Below are 26,283 nucleotides of genomic sequence, written 5' to 3'. Positions count from 1 at the left end.
TGTTAATGGAAGAATGATGAATAGAATAATATCTCTTCCTCCCCTTTGTCAAGAAAACCCAGCTTTTTAATCAAAGATAAACTTTGGACATACCGTAAGTACTTAGTGATCCTTAAAGAGTTGATGTGTTATATAAATTCTGTGTTGTTTTAAAATTGAAGCAGTATTAATGACAATGTGTCTCACCTGCTCAAGCGGAAGTGAAGATTCATTTGGTTTCATTATAAATGTTTCTCAGACAAACCACTGAGTTTTCAGAAAAGCAGTGACCTAGACAAAGAGACAATTCTGTAGCCATTTATATACGTTACACTTCTTATACTATATGTATTTCACCCAAATCAAAGCTCTTACACTGTTGGCTAGCCTCATTTAAAGTAAAAGCCCAAAGCACCACAAATTTGAAGAGAAAAAAAAACAGTTATATGACAGATAGGCTTACAGGCCCATACTTCTTAAAATGATCCACAAAAGAAAAGGAAATGCAATACATCACCTCCCCAGGTTCCTGCTGTGAAAGGATTGCTCCTCAATTACCGAACATCAGAGTATTTTGATATAAATGGCTGATCTAGACAATGCTGAAAAGACTTTCTTCTCTGTAGGTTGCATTGAAATTTAGGAAAATAAATATTTTTGAATTAAGCATGAAAATGTTAAAAATACAAACAAAAATAATAACCATGCAGTGTATTTTCTTTGTGTAAATCCACAATGCATGTGATTATTTTATATATATATATATATATATATATATATATATGTATGTATATTTCTTTGTAACATTTACATTAGCTTGTCAAAATATAAAAGGCTAAATATCATGCTAAACAGAATTTTCAATTTTTATAATAAAATTAAGATAAAATGAACAATTTGCACTTATTATTTGCAGAAATTGGGATTTATTTTTCCTTCACAGACTTAATTGAGGAATCCACTGGCTAAAATTTGCACTTTAATGAAGACATTATAAAAATTAACACATGAATGGCTTCTAAATCAGTCATTGACTTGGCATATTAAGTAGTTGTGGTCTTTACCTATTATCCTATGTCGGCAATTCACTAAATATTACATTCATGTATGAAAAAAAAATACTGGCAAATTAAAACACTCTTTAAGCAGTCTATGCAGAATATGATTTAAAAGGGAGGGTATATTTCAATTCTGAAAATAAGTGGCTTGAGAAAATTGTAAACAGCATTTTGAAACACTCAACAGAAATATTCAAACACATTAACAGTCGATTACTTTAGTTTTTATTCTAAAAATTACATACAGTTCTTCATCAACTACATGTTTTTTTCTCTGTTTTAACTTCTCTTTACAAATATATACAGTGCCAGACATGTTTTACAAAGAGAAAGATCACCAAATATGCTGATAAAACACTAAAAGTGCCTTTGAATATTTAATAGAAAATTAAAATTTTATTTATTTTTTCACAAAAAGGTATTACAGCTCCAATTAAATCATTTATACTTTTTTTACGCTGTACCATTCTGCATGTCTATATGCACTATAAATAGGTAAATCACATGTTGTTATGAAAAGATGCAGCACTTCATTTTCAAATCCTTTTAAAATATACTATTATTAGAAAATATAAAAAGACTTCACACTGAATGTATACATTTAACAATAAAGCTTTCCAGTGATAATATTACTGCTACATACTAGTACTATTCTAAGTACGCCTGTGTATAACACGCAGAAGTAGGTCACAGATATGGGAAATGATTGCTCATCTGCATGAACCTTTCAAATGAGTAAGTACTTTTTTCCCTATTCTCATTTCATATATGGAACACTCAAGATAGAGACTCTTATATCAAACACTCCTCCCACATGTTCATTGCTGGCCTATGTCATTCAAAGAATGCTGACAGGCAGCCTAAAGCAGTGACCGCTCAAAGGTAAAGAAAGAGAAAGAAAAAAAAAAAAAGAAAAAAGAACAGAACTGCCAGGTCAAGTCAGGAAACTGGGGGCTGGTGAAAACAGAGAGCAGGTATCCTTAGAAAGGTAGATTTCATTTACTTTCACTTCATTATATACTGTATTATGGCTCATGTTCCAGCCAAGTGAAAATGTAAATAGGCTTGTGATAATCTTTATCTGATTGTGTCATGCCTGTCATCGTGAATCTGCATTTATTAGATCATCTGACTCTCTCTCAATTTATGGAGCAGGGTGAAGAATAATCCATGTTACAATGGCTAGACTACAGATATTTCAATGTGCAACATTTATGAATAAAAGAAGAATGCAGTCATATTATTCTTGATGGTCTTCTAACATATCTGGTGAAGTGAGATAGCTTATTCTTCCACTGCTGTAATGCACAGTATTTTATTTGTTAAAAATGATATAAATGGCATATAAGCCCTGGGAGTAGAATAGCAAAGTGGTGCTGCGTCATTCTGTTTCAATGCTTTGAATGCCCAGAGCAAAAGCAACAAAATATAAATAAATAAATGCATACAGAAATAAAAATAGCTTTTTTCGCCTCCATTTTGTCTCCATCTAGTAATCAGCTGAACAATTTTTCTACAAAATGGAGATGTCAGGTTGCCACCTAAGGCTTGCCTGTCGTTACACGATGTTTTCTAAACTTAAAAGCTACAACCGATGGGAAGAATTTTAAAAATCACATCAAATAAGAAAAGCCACGTTGCCCACAGGAAAAAAAAAACATAAAAAATAAAATATATATATACATATATATATATATATATGTGTGTGTGTGTGATAATGTATGCAGTATGAATACATACACTAACTCAAAAATCATACATTTTATTTTATTATACCGCAAATGAACACAATGCCAAATATTAAGTGCCATGAATGTAGTGTTTGGTTTATTTGATTTCATTGCAGTAAAAATAGCAATAAATAAATGTATATTTTTTGTTAATCTGTAAAATGTTATTAATATAAGAATCATTCCCAACTGGAATGTCAATTCATTTTCTAAATCATTTACTACATAAAGAGAAAAAAGTATTGCTTGTACACAAATAATTCCAATATCTTTGAAATCATTTATTTTTCTAGTAGTTGTGTGTCATATAATTATAATAAAACTCACAGATGCAAATATTTCAATCAATATATGTTTTTCACACATTTGGCTACATGACATCATTTTTTTTTATTTGGCGATGTCCTCATAAATTTCTTAAGACAGAGCTTGGATTTTGAGCTAACATCATTTTGCATTTTCAGGGAAAAGCATAAGACATACTAAAAAAATTGTATTTGGGCCATGTATTTTTTTAAGCCTAATCCCTATTTATCCCTCATAATATAATAAAATTAAAAAGTCCTGTAGGTTCAGTTACGCATCTAGTGCATGTAATGATTTGAAAGGAGTGTGAATATCTTTTAAAAAATAAAACATTAAACATTTGAACTCTTATGGACAAAAGTGAAGGAGAAACAAAATGAAAATAATGCAATACATAAAGGAATAAAAAATAGACCTAAAGAAATCAAGGAAATATATTCTTTTAAAATAAATTGGCATGAATGCAAGGTGGCAATTACAGAATTTGAGCAAAGAAATATTCAGATCAGGGTACCTTTTTTGCTATTTGGTAAGGTAAAATAATCTTCATACAAACCTTTTATGTTGTTAATTTTTTAGTTAATTTAGAAAGAAAGAAAGAAAGAAAGAAAGAAAGAAAGAAAGAAAGAAAGAAAGAAAGAAAGAAAGGGAATACAGTAGAAGCTTTATTTAGCAATTAATCACTCTTAAATCCTAATGTGTTTTATGGACAATGAAATTCTTTTGCAATGTGTTTAAGTGATTGACGCTGAGGCGAGTGGCCAACTGAATTTGGTCAGAGGGTATCCTCTACTAATCAAGATGATGTATATATTTGTGCGGGATACTGCCTGGGGTCTTGCCCTTTTGGCTTCTCCTCTGTGTCTATATGATCTCTGCATGCTGTCTGAAAATTATTTATTAAAAAACAGATTGTGATTTGGCTATACCTGATACAAAGAAAATGCAAATGATGCCCTACTGCTTAAAAAACACTGAAACAATCATTTTAAAATGTGGCAATGTTCTTCATTAGGGTAGCCATTCATCTTTTCATTATTAACTGTGTGTCACTCAATGTACATTACCTTATTTCTGTTAGATTATTAGCAATGATACATATTGCCTAAAACCTATAATATTTAGTGTATCCTTAAACAGCCGGTGCAAAAATGTTTACCCAAATCACTCCCTAATGACAGCGACTTATGTCCTTAGCACAGTTGATTTGTTTCCTGGGTTTTAAAAGTAGATTATTTCCATGGTACAGACTTAACATAAGCTGTTCAAAACCCACAAGCACTGCTCTTCAGTCAGAGCTCGGAACGTTAGCCAATACTAATCTGATTAAAGGGGCATTTTTTTAAACAACCCAGCACACTGCCTTCAATGTTCTGCATGGTTAGATGCCACTAGCAGAAAAAAAAGGTGTTTTTAGTTGTCGGTAATAAATTAAAGAAACCAGTTGTTTGTTGCAGCAGATTAACTCGACTTTGTGAAAATGCTGTATGTAATAAATAATATTAGATCTTTCAGTTACTTTTGTAAGGCATACAATAAGAAACAAATTGCTACAAATCTATAATGCTGAGAATAGGGTTGTAGAAGCTATTGTAAATGAGTTAAAAATATTTATTTAGAGAACCACAAGACCCCAAATGGAGGTTTACATATCTTATTGTTAGGTAATAAAATAGTCTGACCTGATGCCGTGCATAAAAATCTCAAATTTATTTCTTATACGCTAAGCCTTCAATTAGACTAGGAATACTTAACCTTGAGCACTGGAGATTAAAAGGTCCTCGTGACGACAACAGCGACTAAGACAAAGCTAGATTTGAGATGCACCCCTTAAGCGGCACTGTGTTCTTTACAAGTATTTTTAGACTACCAAATGTTTGAAAGAATTTGAAGGGTTGGGATCAGATCATCCTATGGGTCTGGTATTTTTTAGAAAGGTTTTGCAAATCTAAGGGTCAGGTATAGAAGCAGCCACCTGTTCATCTATATGCTAGGAATTAGTAATTAAGTCTGGCAAAGTGTTAAATAATATAAGCATTTATACTCCAGTTGTCAAAATGTATGTTATTTGTAAAAATTCAAAGAGGCGGACATTAAAATTGTTACATTCTTGTTGATTGGTCTCCCGCAGAGGTATTGTGTATTTTGGGGTCAGCATTTATTATTTATGTGTGTATTTTTGTATTCAAACTGCTTACTAAGTACTGTGCATTTGGTGAATTGATATAATTATAGATGGAGGAGGAAACATATGTTTTAGCTGAAGAAAATCCAAAGCTTTCATTCATGCTTTGACCCACTATCACCAGTTTTTAGGTAAATATATGTACATTTATATCAAAAATGGGGATTCACTATGTTGTTCATCAGATTTTCTGCTATTCCCGCTTAATAGCATATTGGAGGTCACATATAGTAACCAGAGTGGTGGTTTCTAGAGACAAGAAAATTCAAAATTGATGCATCTGAATTCTCCAACATGCCACCAGATCATCAGCTAATTCACCTTTGTATGACCTAACATTGTGAAAAACAGGGTGGTGATGTGGTAGTTTCTGGAATTACCATTTATAAATATACAATATATACTGTCAAAGAGTGACCCTGCGGCAATCAAAAATATAATGAAAATGTTTATGCAGTAATATATTCCAAATATGAGAAATCTAAAACAATGAAACAAACAAAAAAAAAAGTCTAATTTGTTTTTTGTTTTTTTTGCTGTATATGCTATACTTCCCATTTACAAGTTCAGATTGCTCTGTGTAGTTATAAATGCAGAAGAGCACCCCTGCACAATGTTGTAGTAAGCTAGGAGGCACCAGGGGTCACGTACTCTGTTATATGTACTCACATAGACACAAACTGTCCAAGACCTTAGAGCAAGGAGATGGGCTTGTGGTGCCTTATGATGAGGTTTGAGATTGTGGCTGAACTGCTAGAGGGAAGACAAACCAACTTATGGTAAGTGTACCCAAACATCTAAGTAAGAGAGTAGGATCATTTAGAACTAGCAGCAATGTAATACAATTCATTCATATTTGCATGGGGCATCATATGGCTTGCAGATGGGACAAGTAGGACTTTGTTGTCCTAACTGAAAGCAGATGGTTAGGGAGCTGCCCTGAAAGGGTTTTTCATGGCTTGTGGGTACAGAAACATTAAACAACTGCTATACTGTGTGGATATCTAGCCTAATGTCTCCGTAGCTTAGTCCACAAAAGTTAAACCCACCATAAATGGAAGATTTCATTGGGCCTGTTGTTGGGGTAGATGGATGAGTGGAGACCATGTGAATGGAAAGTGCTTAGTTCACAAGCTGTCCTACCTCATAGACACAAGCAAACAAATCTTAGATCTGTAGCCCCAGTGATGAAACTAGGGTTTTGCTCCTATTGTACCCGTTTGAAAACTTTCAGACAACAAATTGTGTGTCAAAAAACTCTAACTCTGATAATTTTGAAAGTAAATGGTATAAATCATTGATTTATTGTGAAGCTCTGTTCACTTTATATGTTTATGTTGACATGAGTGATTGTTTGATCTAATGTATCATGTTTAAAATTTTAAAGACCTTTCACAATTTAGAAAAAACCCTACAAAATCAATCAGGGGCAGAAAAGATTTTATATAAATTGTCTGTTTCCAAGTCTGTGAACTTTATAGGTCAAATATAACATGATTTAAAAGATTTCTAGACTTGACTAATTTTGTCCAGCCTGAGCCAGATTAGTCAATTTAAAATCAGTCAGTCAGTTTAAAATTACTCAGTTAAATATTAGAACATAAAAGAATATTTTATGATACAGTAGTCTGCCTCATTAGACTGTTATTCTACATTTAATGACTACTCTAAAACTTTGAGCTATAGACTTGACTAAAGAAATGTTGTCTAGAACTCTAAGCCATGTTTAAGTAAAAAAGACAAATCACATATTGATAAATACAAATTCTTTATTTCTTAAAAGAGCATGTAAATTAATCTTATAGACTATAGTATATTGATTTTTTGGCATTTTTGATACTGTTTGCTCTGTTTGAGGACTTTTTACATTTGTTTCATCATTGTTTATTATATTTTATCATTTTTCTGGGTACATGACAAGGAAGTCATATTGAATTGATTGGACATTGTTTAGAAAGGTACACATGTAGCTATGCATGAAATGTTTTACAATTCAAATTTCATGCCAGAAAATAAGTAATGAAGTCCAAGGAACTCACTGTAGACCTCTGCCATCAAACTGCGATCCAAGAGCAAGGTTATAAAGCCATTTATAATGCTTTGACTGTTCCCAGAAGCACAGGGGTCTCACTGATTTTGAAATGGAAAAGGTTTAGAGCCACCAAGACTAGAGTTGTCTGTCCAGCCAAACTGAGTAACTGGGCAAGAAGTGCCTGGGTCAGGGAGGTAATCAAGAAACCCAATGGTCTCTCTAACAGAGCTTCAGAAGTCCTCTGCTGAGATGAGAGGACCTGTCAGAAGGAAAACCTTCTCAGCAGCACTTCATCAATTTGGCAGTTATGGTAGAATGGCTGACTCCAGCTTGGAGTTAGCCAAATGGCATTTAAAGAACTCAGAGCATGTAGAAAATTATTCTCTAGCAGAAAGTACTATGTCTGGTAAAAACCATTCACTACTTACCATCTGCCTAATACCATCCCTATGGTGAAGCATGGTGGTGGCAACATCATGCCATGGGGTACTTCTTCATGGCAAGGACAGGGAGACTGGTCAAAACTGAGGGAATGATGAGTGCAACCAAATACAGCAAGATTCTTGAAGAAAACCTGCTTCACAGTGCATGTAACCTCAGACTGAGACAATGGTTCACCTTTCAACATGACAATGACCTGATTAATACAATGCTGGAGTGGCTTCAGGACAATTCTCTGACTGACTGTGCTTGAGTGACTTAAACCCCACAGAACATCTTTGGAGAGACCTGAAGATGGCAGTTTGCAGATGATTCCCATCCAGTCCAACAGAGCTTAAAAGGATCTGCAGGAAAGCATAGGATAAACGTGCTGCACCCATGACACGACAAACCACCTCAGGATCCCAACATAGGACCCAAGTGCAGCCATACTACGGGTGACACCTCAGTGCCACACTAGTTTGAATGGAATGAAACACTGTGAGTTTGTTTTTTTTTTTACAGTGGCTGGAGTATCAGTCCTGCCACCAATCCCTAACTTTTCCCTGCAAGTTGGAGGTCCCACTTGCAGGGCTGGATGAGGGTTAACATCATACCCAGGATGGAGCAATTGCAAGTTATGGGCCTTGCTCATGTTTTGGAAGTAGGGCTTAAATTATTAAAGTAAAAAAAGGGATAACTAGCAAAAACAACACAGAAACTGCACAAGGAAAGAAGATTAGCTACAAAAACACTTGTCTTTGTTTTATGTTTCTTCTTCATTTTGTAATTCAGTCTGAGGTATGCTACAATGACTTGGTTGAATGATAAAGTCATGTTATATTTTATGAATATATATGAACATTGTGGTTATCACATAAAGATTTATTTATTTGAAAAAATAGGTACGGTTTCTGAGGCCAATTATCAAGTTGCAATCTAAAAAAGAAATTTACAATGAGAAAAAAAGTGACAGTACCCAGGCAGTTAATGTACATATGGTACAAAATTAGATCACAGGATTGAAGAACAGCCACACAGTGTTGTCATACTGGTATTACTAATGAAAGCTGAGGGCCAAAAATATTGTTCTACTAAATATATTTTCTACTTTTACAGTGCAATTTTGAACTATTTAAGTTGTCAATCTTTTTTCTCACCGTCAATAACTTCTCCCATCAGTACTTATATATATATTCATTCATCAGTCCTTGGTATTATATTATATTTCACTAGGCCTAACAGTTGTGATCAATGCTGAATCAGTCAAAGAAATGTCACAAAATGGCTGCAAAAATACAGACAGTCACCCAGGTGATGGAACTAGATCTGTACTCTTGTTCTCTGAGAGCAACAGTATTTGTTGACAGAATAATGTCTTGTCTCACATAAACATTTATATTATTGCAAAATAAAGAAAAAAAAAACAAGAGCAACAAGTTATATACAGCACATAGCTAATGTTACCATTCTGCTCTATGTTTTTTACACTAAAATGTTTAAGCAATTTGGATGTCATTTAGTGTAGGGTCCACAGTCGGACTCACTGGCAAATGCAGAAACAACTAGGAAATGTGGTGTAGAATAAAAATGGTAGTATTGTGTAATTAGCCATCAGATTTTTTTTCATGGTGTTGGTATTTTGCATATATTGTGTCAAACAAATTAATGGAATACAAGCATATTGGATTTGCACTGTCTCTTCATATAAATATCACCAAGAATAATGTTCCTTTCCGTTAACTGAACTCCATGGTTGGCTTATTCCCTGCACTTAATCACAAAATGGAGAACTTATCAGCTCCGGAATCACTTTGAAAAGCTTGATTATATTATAAAGATATATAAAGAGCAAATGATTTAATCTTTGTGCTAAAATAAGATTGGAGAACAGGCAACTTATTAGTCAAAATAAGTTTAAGTGCATAGTAACTATAGTAAGTGATCAGGATAACATGAGATAGGGTTAGTAATAAGGACAAGGCTGCAGAAACACCAGGGAATGACCATCAATGAGGTTAATTAGCATGACATTGGTTAAATTGTTTTAAGAATAGATGAGGCATAAAAGTCAGAAACCAACACCTTAGGGTAGTATCCATGTCATTGGTCCAAGTCCTGTACCGTGTGTGATGCCCAAGGGCGTGTAAAGTCACCCTAAACCCAACGCTGCCAAATAGAGCCCTGCAAAATTCCAGGCACCGTATGGGCACGGGCCCCAACAGGATTGAGCTTCCATGCTGCCCTTGGGGAGAAATCATCTTGAAAATACGATCTCCCCAGTCCTTCCATGGTCGGGACATCCAACCTTAATTAAATGGAAATGCAAAATTTTGAGCGTTGGATCAATAAACTAAAATCTGAAGAAACACTATAATATACACTAGGAAAAGTGAAAGGCTTTCGTTTGTAAAAAGAAACCTCTGTATATATTATTAGTAAGTAAATTATCAATTGTGTAAAAGCTGCGTGCTAGCTAAGAGTGAACTTTTTTAACTTTTCACTTTCTATGTGCTATCATTTAAATGAACCTTTACATGTAGTGAGTTGTAGGTGTTGTAGGTTTTATTATTTGGAGCTTCAAAATCTATCTTTAAAATATGAAACATTTCTGTGGCATTCCAGTTAGGTTATCCAGGTATTACCTTAAATGATAACAAAGAGACAAAGCAGATACCAATGCCTTAAAATATCACATATAATGCAAAGTTTTGAATTGAATAGGTATCAAAGGGCAGTATTCCAACTTAAAGGTCAACATGTTAATAATAATATAATATAATTTATTTATAATGTTTCACTTTGAAAAGAAGAATTGTCTAAATCAGGATTATTGTTCACTAAGGGAAGAATCTTTGACATCTCTTCTTACCCCCTTAAAGCGCTCTGGAGCCGGAATCTTGAGTTCATTCACTATAACAACAACAACAACATTTATTTATATAGCACATTTTCATACAAACAATGTAGCTCAAAGTGCTTTACATGACGAAGAAAGTGAAAAAAAGACAAAATAAATAATTAAAATTAGGGAACACTAATTAACATAGAATAAAAGTAAGGTCCGATGGCCAGGGAGGACAGAAAAAACAAAAAAAAAAACCTCGAGACGGCTGGAGATAAAAATAAAATCTGCAGGGGTTCCAGGCCACGAGACCACCCAGCCCACTCTAGGCATTCTACCTAACAGAAATGACCTCAATCAGTCATCATGGTATTCAGGGTTCTCATGGAAGAATTTGATGATGATGGTCATGTGTACTTCTGGCCTTTAATCCATCAATGTAGGGACATCACGGTGCTTTGATTAGGTGGTGGTGGCGCAGATCGCCACCACAGAAAACCGAAAAAAGAACAGAAGAGAAAGTAGGGGTTAGCACAGATTTTGAAGCCACCATGAATAATAATGATAATTAATTGAATATACAGTACAGAGCATTAGGATTAAACTAAGATGAAGCTATGAGAAAGCCATGTTAAAGTAATGTGTTTTCAGCAGTGTTTTAAAGTGCTCCACTGTATTAGCCTGGCGAATTCCTATTGGCAAGCTATTCCAGATTTTAGGTGCAAATAGCAAATAGACTGATAGCTGGCCACTACAAGATTTCATACAGGATTTTTAACAATAAGTAGCTCTACTAGCTGCATTGCTAGGGCTTGTCCAGATAGTTGGAACAATCTAAAAATGTATTTTTTTAACATTTATATGTGTCTATGCTTTCAAACAGGAATATATGCATGGGTGTATATTCAGGAACCCTCTTCTTTGGAGAGATTAATATCAATCTATTATGGAGCTCTTATATAATGAGTTAGAAAATGCATTACAGACTGACATCTTGCCTAACAGTGGAGGTGTGGTCCTGCTCATTGTTCCTTGTAAGTTTTGTTTGGCTAATCACTCTTTGAAAAGTAACCTTATTAATTTCTGTTTCCTTTTTTCCCTGTTGAGGTTTGAGATCGGTGGGCAGTCTCTCTAGCCAACCCAGGTTCAAGTCAGAAGACAACCATAGACTGGATGATACTCCTTTGCAGGGCACACTTATGTTGCACACTTCTACTCACTCCATGTCCGTTTAACAGTACATGGGAATAAACTGGAATCCTGGCAGAAACCCCACAGAATCTACTTTAAACCAGCCAAGGAATGAACAGGGAGTGGAAATTCTATGCAGATGCAAGGCTATTGTTGGTTTTGAAATAAATGATTTGATTAATTTAGAGTATTTTATTGTTACATTTGATTAATCATGAAAATCTGTTGTGAGTAAATGATGGTTTGTCCATAACAGGAATGAATGAACTTGATAATGGATTGATCGATGTTCAAAAACAAAAACAAATAAAGAAAAACAAAAAAAAAAAAAAAACTTTAAATAATTGAAATGTTGTGCCTATATTACAAAATGTTCTGTAAAATTATGAAATTATAGACTGCCTTAAGTTGTATTATTAGCGCCGTGAATATATAAAGTTTGAATTTATATTTTTATTTTTAAGGGAATATGTCAGCTGGCAGTATTTTGTTTTTAATCAAATGAAAGATGAAAGAAATTAATTTCTTAAAAGTACTCAAGCATTCACACAACCTCACCGGTAATTACTTAGGATCTTATACTCCAATTTCAGAGGTAAATACTGCGTGTTGTGTATGCTTAAATGGTAATCATAATTTTTTTATGATTCTATTACAATATTTGGTTTAATTTTCTTTTTAAATACTTTCAGAATGTAGTTTCTTCTACCAAGAAATGTAATTCAGTTTAATGTTTGGATTCAGGTATTCATTCACTGATTCATCTGTTACATTTTTAGTTTATCAGGTAGCATGGAGCTACTCGAGTCTCATAAAGATCCAAATGCAAACACTGAGTCCAACTCAACATAGGATTTAGGTCAGGTCAGGTTAGGTTGGGGAGCATGCACCGGTCTAGCATGCCGTCGCACCCACCACATGACAGAACAGCTCTGGATCCTGGCTGGCAACCCCCCAGGCAGACACGTGGTCTAGTTCCACACTCCAGAAGTGATCATCTATCTGCCGCAGCCAGGTGTTACACGGGATTATGATTGTGTCATTTTTAACACTACAAATTATCATCTGCATGGTGTAAAATAAACGTCACCAAATATTATAATCTTGGAATACCTAAGAGCTTCAGTTTCATGATACTTTTAGACAGAGAAAGTAATGAAAGAAACCCTAAAGCCATTATGTGCCTACACAGTTGTATCCCCCTGCTAACTACTATCACCTTTTTGTATTGCTCTGTGGCCAGTCCTTCTCTCAACAGTTGGACATTTGCCACTGCTAGACCTTCGAGTTCAAGTACAAACTGTCATATGACCCACAGTCTTTTAAATTCTTGTATGCAACTGCTTCTTGAGGAACCCCCTCTATGACTTCTGAGTTAGGAAAAGATTATAGGGTTTATTGGGTAATTATTGTCATGTGTGTACAATACAGTAAAATTCTTACTTACATGTTCTAATCAATGTGCAATACACAGGGAACACATGTTGTCATAACTCCCCATAGCAGGTCCCAATGTCCCTCCAATTCTCGCCCATGGCTTTGTTTTAAAGGGCCAAACAAATCCTTCATGTCCTGGCCATCACAATGGGAAACAGAGATACACATAATGGATGAAAAGCCTCTGTTCTGCCACCCAACAGCATAGCGAACTTCAGACATACAACCTGTCATCTCCCAGTGCCCCAAACTTATACTGACAATAAGGCAGGCCTTACAGGAACAGAAGAAGGACAAGGACAAAGATATAAACATTATCAATGAGATGGCTGTGGTCAAGACAAACGAACTGAAAATGGCACCAAAACAAAATCACTATGCAAAAGATGAGGTTGAAGAGCAGGCAAGAATTCACAATAACTGAGAGATCAGACAGAGTAATTTCGAGAACAGTTTTGCAGATACTGGGATGTCATAAGGTATGTGATGCCAGTTTACAATAACATCACATGCATGTAGGTTTGGTGCACAGCCTCCTGGGACATGTCCCAGTATATGATGACAGCACCACAAAATGGTAGCAAAAACAAGGAAGAAAAATAGTGTCTTGACAAAAAAACGAAACAAAATAAAGACAATTAGCTTTATTACAGACACATTCAGGAAAGGAGAATGTGATATTTTGCGAGTGTCTATGTTCAACACCCCCCCAAAGTGTTCTTCTGAACCTTAGTATCCAAAGAGGAATTCATGTTTTGAGTTCACCATATTATAACCGATGCCTTACTGCATGTGTCAGGGGCCGTGCACACAGTTCTGGGTCAAAATGTCTCAGATCAATGGCGGCTTGTTGGATTCCTTCCAGCCTAGTGTCTGTGTTTCACTATCACACTGTCATTGCAATTACAGTACCTGATGTGGCCCTTTTTATAATACATAAAAATTATGTAGGCATTGTAAAGGTAATTAAAACAAAAAGACATGCAATATGATAAATCACTTGCAATTTACTTGTGCTTAGAGAATAATTTGCAATTTACATATATCTTCACAAGCACTTTCTAGAATCAATATAATTTAAACAGGTTTAGTGATCAATTAACTAAAAACTATGGTAATTTGTCCAAAGTGAGTTAAGCTGAAAGTTAATTGGAACTTGAAATTAAACCATGGAGACTACCAAAATATAAATATAATATACTAAGTTTTAATTTTTATTCAGTAAACATAAAAAGATATAGAAAATCTTTATCATAAATACATCATTTATAAAGAGGAGCAACTCACAGATCTTGTGGGACACTTCCTAGTTCTTCCATTTATAGTCATTCAGTTCTCAGGTGTTTTACTGTTAGAATCTTTCCATTTTGTCCACCAAGGGCCTGACAAATCTCATATACAAAATCTAATAAGAATGAAACATTTTGAAAAAAGGCAGACTAAAATTGGTAATAATGATGTTGCAGGTAGTTTACATTGAATTAGTATCATGTATTAAACAAGCGTCGCATGGCCTGTTTTGAAGTACCGTAAATGCAAGTGATAATGTGACAATATTCTTTGGTTAACAGGAGGCAGGATGCAGTTGCTGTTCTCCCATTAAAACTGCACACACAGAATATAAAATGTTGGTTATGTTGGTTTGCTAGTTCTTACAATTGTTGCTACCACTGATATGACAATCTAAAAGTCTAATAAATGTACATTTCTAAAGAAAAAGAAAATGGTGTAAAAATTCAGTGAGCCATCAAAGAATGGTGCAGACCTATACAACAGAGACTAATTAGACATTTTAGATATGCTTCTCACGTGTCTTTCATTTTTTTTTTCCTTTGATCGCATATCCAGGACTCATCATCCCCATGAGCTGACTTTTTGCATCAGAGAAAGATAATAAAATTGATTGGTACATACAGTATGTGGTTAGTGGAATATTTCATGTTACAATATCTTTAATTCATCCATCTAACCACCAGCTTTTTCAATATATTTTAGTTTTAGGGTGGAAAACTTCCTCCCAAGAATCAGCCCTGTCCATATTTTGCAGTTTTTTAATTACAACAATAAAATAGAGACCGTATAAGTAAGATCCACATGAAACAAAAACTTTAACACTAAAATATCATTTTTACAGCTCCACGAGTATATTAAAATATTTGAATTAAAGTGATATGCAGAAATGAAAATTGATTCAATGGCATTTTCTCTTTGTTTTTATTTTTTGTTTTTTATTTGCAGAGCTTCATATCAGAAAGAACACTGATGATATTACTCGTTAGGATTATTGCATTGCTATCCTACACTTTAACTTCAGATTTATACTTTTCACTACAATCATTCAGATCATGGACATTTATGACACATAAACAGTTATATGTATCAATGTTTAAAACACACGACCCTCAAAAACCCCATGCATTACTTTTTTACAATATGCTTCACAGAATCCTTATGTAAAGCTGCACCTACGCATTGCAAACATCTATAAAAATAAATGAAATCAAAGCTCAGTAAAGCACCATGGACTGATGGGTTTAGTAAAATAATTTTTGGAATAGGCTAGTTTCTACCATCCCCAGTGGCTATAAATATCATTGAGCATGTCATTTGGTAATGAGCTGTTACTCTACAAAAGAAGTTTGCATCAGATGCTAACCTTAATTGTAAGGGGTCAGCCTAAGCAACGGCAAAATATCCTTGATTGGATGCAGGTGGTTGGCGTGGCAATTAGTCAATTCACACTCTATTGCTTAACTGAATTTCCAGCTAATGATACTCTCTAGTAGTGTGATTGTGGTGCACCTCTGAACGAGTGCTAATATCTGTCTCACACACAAATATCCTTTCATGATGCACAAGGAAAGCTCAGGGTTAAGTAGTTTTAAGTATCTACAAGAATAGGATTTTGCTTTTAATTGGAGTAAATTCAACACCTGCTCATGTTATACACGTGTAAAGCAGAGATGGCCCGGATGAACTGTACCATCTTAATGTAGAATAGAGATACCTAGTTATTCTTCAGCATATTTTGATTTTTATTTTTTATTCATTTTGTTTTTTGTTTACTGATACAATTACTTGTTCATTAATCTATGTATATACTGTATGTAGTATATTATTATGTATATTTTTAACAGGTGCACATGCACACTTCAATAACTATCCATAACATTCTAGTTGAACAATGAACATCTCTTTTTACAAACAGCATCAAATTATGATTATTCAAAGTCTGCTACAGATGTTTTTCCTCTGTGTTCTGCTAGACCATTGTGATAAAGCTTCTATTGTTGATTATGTTTACCACTCAGAGATGTGGGGGTTATCTTGACATGTCAACTTAAAACAGATTCTTCTAGGTACATGGTTTTAATAACTGTACAGTACAATACCTGCAATCTGCTGAAAATAAGCCAATTAAGCCATGTAGTTTATTTCATCCATCAGAGTGAACCCCTGCCCCTAGAAAAGTTATAACTTGTAGCTCTGGGTGAGCAAACAATTGCAACATCACTCCTCCAGTTTTAGTTTGCTAAAATGGTGTCTGCATCTACTTTTCTAGTAGCCCAGTGGTTCCCAACCTTTTCTATACCTCACACCCCTAGAAAATGTTTGATTTATGTTTGCACGCCCTACATAAGTAATATCACATTTGAAGGTGAAGAAGTTAAATTTCTAGTTTTTGAACCACATGCAGTACTGTGGGTGAAAAAATTGAACTAAAAATAAATAAGCCGAAATATAAATTGAGCAATTTACCCTTAGAAATCTCAATTATCTTCTAAATGTGCTCCTGTGAAGCTTAGACACTTGATTGACAACCTGGGGATTGGAGTATCCCACAAAACATGAAGCGCCACAAGAAAATAACACACAATCAACAATTGAGGAGTTTGGAAGATTGGAGACCTTCATGACACATCAGGTGCCGGTGCACTAAACTTCAAAAACAGATGTGCTACACAGTTAAAATTGCTGCGCTACTGCCAGGACTGCCAGCAGGAGAGATGAGCTGACTGTAAGCAGCTGGTGTTGCATCCAATTCAATTCCCCTTGTCCCTGTCACAGGTGGCCGGTGGCGCGACCCGGCGGGGACACCCTGGAGGACCGGAGGAGGGCTTACGCCTCCCTCAGACCACATGGGGGCGACCGCCCTGGTGGCTATGGGGACCATGGGTACAGAGCTTTGAAACTCAACCCTGTAGGGGCCCGTGGTCACTGCCAGGGGGCGCCCCAATGCCTTTGGAGCCCTGGACCTCAGCACTTCTGCCACACCCGGAAGTGCTGGGGGATAAGAGGATTGGGGACACCCGGAGTGCTTCCAGGTGCGCAGGGGTGCGCCGGCATTGTCGGGAGGCACCTGGAGCACATCCAGGTGATTATTAAAGGGGCCGCCTCCCTCCGTTTGGGGGCTGGAGTCGGGAGAGAAGGAAGGACAAGGTCTTGGAGGAGGCAAGGAGTCGGCCTGAAGGAAAAAGGCGTTTGAGAGTTGGCCTGGACTTTGGGGACTTTGGGGTTAGTGTGCACAATTGTAAATAATAGTATGTATAATAAACGTGTTGTGGGTGATTTGAACGTGTCCGCCTGTCTGTGTCCTGGCCATCTTCCACCTCCCCCATGGCAAAATGTCAACAAACCTCAAAGTCAGTGATGTTTCATGATCAGGGCTTGCATAGAAATCAATACTAGAGCTCACCCTTCTCATTGCAAGGTCCAAATTCCATGGATCATTGCAAGGTCCAAATTCCATTTTGTTGAAAGAAAGTTAATTACCTTTAAGATTACTGCGCCTGCAGCAAGGAACCCACAAGTTCACAGGTGATAATTGCATGTGCAGCACTTGATTATTTTTATATCTCAGAATAGGAGCACCAATAAATGACCTAGAAATGATGGCACACTGCAAGATACCAGTTACACCACGATAGTGTTGGACAATACACATGGCTCAATTATGGTGAATCGTGACACAGCCTTCCTCTTTGTTGCACCCCCTGAAATGTCATCTTGCATCACATGGCAGCAACTCAGTGCATTTAGGCATTGTCAAGACAACCTGCTGAATTTCAAATTGAGCATTGGAATGGGGAAGAAAGGTGATTTAAGTGACTTTGAATGAGACATGGTTGTTGGTGCCAGATGGGTTGGTCTGAGTTTTTAGGAAACTGCTCATCTACTGGGATTTTTTCACACAACCATCTCTTGGGTTTACACTTCCGCCAATTCTGCCAACTAAGAACAAGCAACTCAGGCTACAATTCACATGGGATCACAAAAATAGGACAACAAATGATTGGAAAAACATTGGCTGGTCTGTTGAGTCTCGATTTCTGCTGTGACATTCAGATGGTAGGGTCAGAATTTGGGGTCAACAACATGAAAGCATGGATTCATCCTGTTTTGTACAAACGGTTCAAGCTGCCTATGGTGGTGTAATGGTGTGAGGAATATTTTCTTGGCACATTTTGGGCCAATTAGTACCAACTGAGCATCGTTTAAATGCCATAGCCTACCTGAGTATTGTTGCTGAAAATGTCCATCCCTTGCATGCTTCTTCCGATGGCTACTAAAACACCATGTCACAAAGCTCAAATCATCTCAAACTGGTTTCTTGAACATGACAATAAGTTCACTGTACTGAAATGACCACCACAGTCATCAGGTCTCAATCCAACAGAGAACCTTTGGGATGTGGTGGAATGGAAATTTGCATCATGGATGTGCAGCCGAAAAATGTACAGCAACTGCATGATGCTATCAGGTCAATATGAACCCAGATCCCTGAGGAATGTTTCTAGCACCTTGTTTAATCAGTGCCACAAAGAATTACGGCAGTTCTGAAGGCAAAAGGGGGTCCAACCCGGTACAATCAAGGTGTACCTAATATAGTGGCTGCTGAGGGTATATACAGTTATATACAATATTTTGTATACAATATATCTTTTGTAGCATTTGTTTATATACTGTATGTTACATACAGTATATATGCAGTATTTCAGTGTTACAATATTTGTTAATATGATTCTGAGCATAAAATAAATTATTCAAAATGTTGTTGACTATTAAAAAAATTAAACCATATACCTGAACATTTTTCAAATCAGCATTTAAATCAATGATGATGAGATACACTAATAAACCTCCAAAACAAATAGTCAGGGTAATATGCATCTCTTTTCAATATGAACTTACACTTTTCTTCTCTTTATACAACATGGTCTTCCTACATTAATGTGGTTATTCTGAACATCAAAATGTATTTATACTCTTAAGTGCGAATTTCAATTCTGACCCCATGAACCTATCTTCTTCTTCTTGTTTTGGATGCTCCCATTAGGGGTTGCCACAATGGATCACCTTCTTCCATATCTTTCTGTCCTCTGTATCTTGTTCTGTTACACCCAGCACCTGCATGTCTTTTCTCGCCATATCCATAAACCTCCTCCTTGGCCTTCCTCTTTTTCTCTTGCCTGGCAGCTCTATCCTTAACATCCTTTTCCTAATATACCCAGCATCTCTCCTCAGCACATGTCCAAACCAACACAATCTCACCTTTCTGACTTTGTCTCCCAACCTTCCAACCTGAGCTGACCCTCTAATAGGCTCTATTGTTGGCATAGAGCTGGACGGTTTGACATCCGTAGCAGAGCAACGGGCACTCAGCAGGCTCCTATCAATTATGGAGAATCCACTACATCCATTAAACAGTGTCATCTCCAGACAGAGGAGCAGTTTCAGCGACAGACTGCTGTCACTGTCCTGCTCCACTGACAGACTGAGAAGATCATTCCTCCCCCAAACTATGCGACTCTTCAATTCCACCAGAGGGGGTAAACGTTGAACATTATTCAAGTTATTGTCTGTTTTTTTACCTGCATTTTTTATTACTCTTTAATTTAATATTTTTTGCTGCTGGAGTATGTGAATTTCCCCCTGGGATTAATAAAGTATCTATCTATCTATCTATCTATCTATCTATCTATCTATCTATCTATCTATCTATCTATCTATCTATCTATCTAATGTCCTCATTTCTAATCTTATCCATGCTCATCACACCCAGTGCAAATCTTAGCATCTTTAACTCTGAAATATATAATGTGTATGGTATCAGAGTTGTGTGACACTGTCTAGTAGATTTTGATTGTAATATTCTTTTAATGTAAATGGTTGTATCAATAAATACAATTTATGCTTTATTGTATGATGTTGGATTTTTTTAAAACACTTGTTTTTAAGTCTGATACATTTCTGCCTTCCCAACAAAGTAGCAGCTATGCAAGAGGTCTTTTTTTTCTTTTCCTTTGTTCAGAATCTTGGTGGTAGATAACATCTTTGCTTTCTAGCCATCACTGCATAAAGTAATAGGCTTTGAAGGTAGCAGTGACACGGTAAAAGAAACCGAAATAAAGCATTATGGACATGCTCAGTATAAAATTTATTTTATACATTGCATTTGCAATTAAAGATTGTTTGTTCATTTTATACAGTGATGTAATAAGTTTGTTTATAACATTATGCTGTATTTTTGATAAACAAGTGATTTAAACAGTTATTCTCATTTATGTTGTCTCTAATTTGCTATACAAATGTGTATATTATATTTGAAAGCTTCTGCACATTTTATGAAAGAATGCTGGAAGAGACACCCTTTCCTCTTGGGGGTTACCACAAAGTGCATTGAACGCATGCTAATTTATTGAATTAGAATATATGAGAGTAAAGTGTTTTTTTTTATTATTATTTCTCATTTGTTTTTTTTCTGATGCTTTTAAAGTCACAAAAAAGGCCAGCCATTCATTCAATAGCCCCATTCTGTTAATGGTAGAAAACCAATAGCAAACACGATGATTTCTCTTTGTGACTGCTTCTTCATGCTCACAGTGCCCTGTCTGTGTTCTGATTTAGCACTTTCAAATAAGCATGCCCTCCAGCTTCCGAACCCTATTGAAAGACAACAGAAAGCAGGCACTAGGGTTTTGCATGGCTAGTGGGAAAACATAAGGGAGGCTTTGTCAAGCCATTACTGATTACTGGGACAAGTGCCTAAAAGTAAAGTAAACACACTGGCACATGTTTTCTGACACTCAAGACAATGATGCCATCCACTCCCCCATTGAATTCCTTAAGCCAATTTGTAAACATTACAGACTATTATCTTTAAAACTCTTCAACAAAACACTTGTTAATCAGCATTCCACAAGCCCTTAGACTATGAAACAACCATCTTTTGTCTTTGGGGATTTCAAGAAGTCTGGTTGGTTTGATCTGTTAAGATTGGCAAGATCTGAAAGCTTAGAGTATGGATAGATTAGAAGTAAAATATGCATCAACATTACAGAAATTTCTGATAATGAATTGATGTAGTTTGTTGTCTCTCATTATGGAAAAATGTTATATTTTTGTATATTTGTATAGCATTTAGAATGATACTGATTTTGTGTCAGTATGAGTAATAAAGTGAATGGTTTTAACTTTATGCCAGTAGTAAACGGTTCTTTTAATTCTTGAAACGAGCCATAGCAGAAACCCCTGCCATCTGTGGAAAGATGGCTGTAATATTGGATGGGTGCACAGAGGTTAAGTGCAAAAGGAGGATGATAAAATGGATAAATATAAGTTGTATGCTTACATGCTTCTACTGTATGTATACATGTAAATTGCATGCCTCAGTGTTTATTGTATATTTTCCTACATGGTTACACAACTCCTTTTTGAATTAACATATTTAATCAGAAAATACTTCCTTACACACAATATTTTGAGTAAATGGTAAGTCAGAGAGGCGAGATTGCATTGGTTTGGATATGTGCAGAGGAGAGATGCTGTGTATTTTGGGAAAAGGATGCTAAATAAACATAGAGCTTGCCAGGCAAGAGGAAAAGAGGAAGACCTAAGAGAAGGTTTATGAATGTGGTGAGAGAGGACATGCAGGTGATGGGTGTGACAGAACAAGATGTAGAGGACAGGAAAATATGGAACAAGATGATCCGCTGTGGCAACCCCTAACGGGAGCAGCCGAATGAAGAAGAAGAAGAGGCCTGTCTTCACTGGGAATTAGTTTTCCTTGCTTGTCTGTATCAAGAACTTTAACTTTTCTCTTCAGTTTGTTCTAGACCAAGTAACATATGCTTGGCCATGAGTTAAAACCGGCGACAACAAATAAATACCAAAAAATTTGGATGTGAGCGTCAGTAGGCTTTGTGCCCTAAGAACTAAGTTACCCAAACTATTCTATAATATTTCATGAATTATTTACCGCTCTGATGCTGATCATAAAATAGTTCAATACAATAGCAATTGACGAGTAGAATTCATAATTAATTGCAGAATTAGGGTATTTGAGGGTCCCTCTAGAGTGCCTCTTTCTCTTGCATGTTTTGGCTCAAAAACTAATCAGCACATTGTCATCTCATAACAGGCTTAAGTTACAAGTTTTATATTTTTCCGTCCAGCTGTTTCAGCTCTAGACCAGGGTGGGCAATGTCGGTCCTGGAGAGCCACAGTGGCTGTAGGTTTTCATTCCAACCTAGTTGCTTAATTAGAAACCAATCCTTGCCAATCTCAGACCTTATTTAATTTTATGGCTTGTTAGTCTACAATGTAAGGTTCTTATATCGTAGATGTTTTCCATTACAAAGATATTGTGCAAATCATTTGAGGCCTAAATTGTATCATTTTCAGTCTGTCAGATTTTTCTATTAAGTTTTTTATTAAATCAAACAGTGCATGAAGAACACGCACAGATGTAAATGGAAACAAGCTAGATGGAGAACTGCTGGCTGCTTTGTCATTTACATCTTATTACTAAATAAGGAGCCATTGAAAACACTGAATGCAGCGGTTTAAGATTGAAATAAGCAATTAAGGCTGGGGAACCTTAACATGCGAAACCACTAAAATGAAGCATCAAAATATTACTTAAGTAATAAGTGCTTCATCAGCAATGATTGACTTCTCATTAAGAAACTGAGTTGGAGCAAAAACCTGCAGCCACTGTGGCTCTCCAGGACTGACATTGCCCACCCCTGCTCTAGACCATCCTCAAGAAAGTGTGACACACAGACATACACCCATCATTGAGATATCAATGTTTTCAATGTCAGGGGACCCTAAAATGTCGAAAACCAGAGATTGAAACTTTTGTCGAATCTAAAGCGTTTGCTCTTCCCCCTTAGATGATAGGTTATGGTGAGGGAGGACACAAAGCAAAATTTCTATACTTTTCCAAGTGATGCAGATGCAGGAAATGGTACACATGTAATTTGAAAAGAATTGCAGTATTGAGATTATAAACACCCACATGTCTACATCAATCTTAAAATGTAATTTCTCTATGTGGGTTGCCCAACTTGGAGCTTGTGGTGTGTGTTTATTATTATCTGCACATTTATTGTATTCATTTCTGCATTTTGCACACTACATTCGTTTGCAGATTTTGCATAGCTACATGGTGCTTGTGAACATTTGAGGGATTCAAATTTGTTAAATCTAAAGTGTCATCCATGAGCCATACATACTCTAGATATAAGGAAGGAAAAAACATTTAAAATACAAAGCACGGGTGATTGCAGTAAGCAAACATGGAGAGTGCCCCAGTTCAGCACAGAGTACATTCATGTCTTACACTTACACTCACACAATGAAGTCTACACAGCCATAATGTTGTGTTTCTGACATTCTCTTCTGTTTTTTTTATTATATAAATAAGTTTTCCCTATTTTTGATATCAAAAATGTGTTCTGAACATTTCACTAAAATATCAAAATAAGAAAATCAAATAGCACTTGTTTATAGTTTAGTTTTAGTTCTATTTCTGAACACTCTTGTATCAATATTCAAGTTTTTGAAATATGTATTTATGCTGACTTGTAAGCTTCATGAACAAGTGAAACATAATGATACAGGCTGCTTTATGACCAATGAACAGGTTTTAATAATGCATAAAAAAGACTTGTGACAGCTTGGCAGGCATTTTCCTGTTGAAAATGTTGATGCAGGGTTAAATTATGAACAAATAGCTTTGTGCTGCTAACATTACAGTATTTAAGTTTGCTGGCACACTCTGAGAGCAAGTTGCAAATGATACAAGATAAACATATTTTTTTACAGCAGCAGGGAACAGAGACACTGATTCTGACACATCAATCACATTTATTATGATCTGTTGCTTTTCCCAGTACGTATTCTGACATTGTTAGTGCCTGAAAAAATATTTCACAGAATAAAAATCAATATACAGTATTCAGATTTGAAATTGACATCAAGCTTAATTTTGAAATGAATGTATGTTTTCAAACAGATCTCTAGGATAAAATATTATATACTTCCAGGAAGAACAAAAACCTAAAATTTAACAAAATAAAAAACAATATTTAAAACTTTTTTCATGCATTTTGAAAATGATCATGGAAAAAGAGCAATTGAATTTTGCCCTTTTTTGTAGCCACTTTTGGTTATTTCTGGAGTGTTTAACTGAAGTAATTTTTTGCACATGAAAGACAAGTATGTATTCTTCTACTTTCTAAAGCTGCTTTTTGTAAAGAGCCAAAATGCATCTCTTCACATCAGGCTGAAGGGTTGCAACCACCTCTGAATGGGAAACTAGTCATGCATGCACCCACTCTCACATGTAATGGAACAAGAAGTGTAAGTATTTGTAGTACGTAAAAAGATCCCACATTTATGCAGAAACTACACAGAAATACCAGATAGACAGTAATCAAGTTGGAATTGTGAAAAGTGATAATAGCTACTGCATCAATCTTGGACTCATGTATAAACGGTGTGTAAGGACAAAAATGTTGCGTACACCCGTTTCCACACTCACTTCGAGATGTATAAAAATTGTAACGGGCGGCCGGGTCCCATGCCTGGCTGGGACGCCCCTGCTGCATATGTTCCGGGGGAGCAGCCATGGGCTCCTCAGTACCTCCCCCGGGACGCTTGATGGCAGCCTCCCTGGGTGACGATTGTGCCTCAGTTTCCCGCAGGGCTCCATGGGAGATGGAGTTCTCCACAACCCTGTGGGGATCTGGGGTGGCCGCCGGGGGGGGGGGGGGGGGGGGGTGCTTCAATCCCGGAGCCAACCTGGACACCTCTACAGCCCCGCCCAGAAGTGCAATTAGCAACAGGTGATCAAGCACCTGGAGCACTTCCGGGTGGGCTATAAAAAGGGCCAGCATCCACCACCCAGGAGCCAGAATCGGGAGGAAGAGGACGAGGTTGCCTGAGAGGAGTGGTGGTGCCAGAAGGGCGTATTTATGGTTTGGTTGTGCTTTAATTGAAGTGCTTTGGGACTGTGTATTGCCTGTGGGGTTCACGGGGAAGACGTGCCCCATAGGTGAAGAAAAATAAAAAGTCTTTGTGCTTTTACACATGCCTCAGTGTGAATCTGTGCCGGGTCGGGCGCCTATATAGCGCCTTATTTCACAAAATTAAACTTGGCATAAAGCCACACACATTTTCACAGCAACCTCACACCATGCGTATGCATGTTTTTGCTCAGCTTTACAAACAGGCAGCACTTAGCACCAAAGCAGTGCTACTATTTCTGTGTCATTTCCCTTTCTTTTTTAGATTGACATCCATGACATAGGCTGTATCAAATATATAGAAATTAATTGTATATCATTTACAAATTTAAGGCACTTGATTGCAATCATTCTGTATCAATATAATAATAATAATAATAATAATTCTTTGCATTTATATAGCGCTTTTCTCACTACTCAAAGCGTTTAGCAATTGCAGGTTATGGGCCTTGCTCAGGGGCCCAACAGAGCAGAGTCCCTTTTGGCATTTTACGGAATTCGAACTGGCAACCTTCCGATTGCCAGTGCAGATCCCTAGCCTCAGAGCCACCACTCAATATACATGGTGCACAATATAATGGTGCACAGAATGGCCAAACTATTCCAAATACCACAGCTGCTTTAGTGTTGAGAGTATTTTAAAACATTTTATCTATGTGTGGTATCACAGCTGTGCAACAACTGATTGGAAAGCTCTTCACTGGGTTTTGTCGAGGGCACAGAGGATTATCGGGATACAGCTTCCAGTCCTGGAGGACATTTATAACATACACTGCCTCAGGAAAG

The sequence above is a fragment of the Erpetoichthys calabaricus genome, chromosome 6 (assembly GCF_900747795.2).
Source record: "Erpetoichthys calabaricus chromosome 6, fErpCal1.3, whole genome shotgun sequence".
Classification (NCBI taxonomy): domain Eukaryota; kingdom Metazoa; phylum Chordata; class Cladistia; order Polypteriformes; family Polypteridae; genus Erpetoichthys; species Erpetoichthys calabaricus.
Note: the sequence above shows the minus strand (reverse complement) of the source record.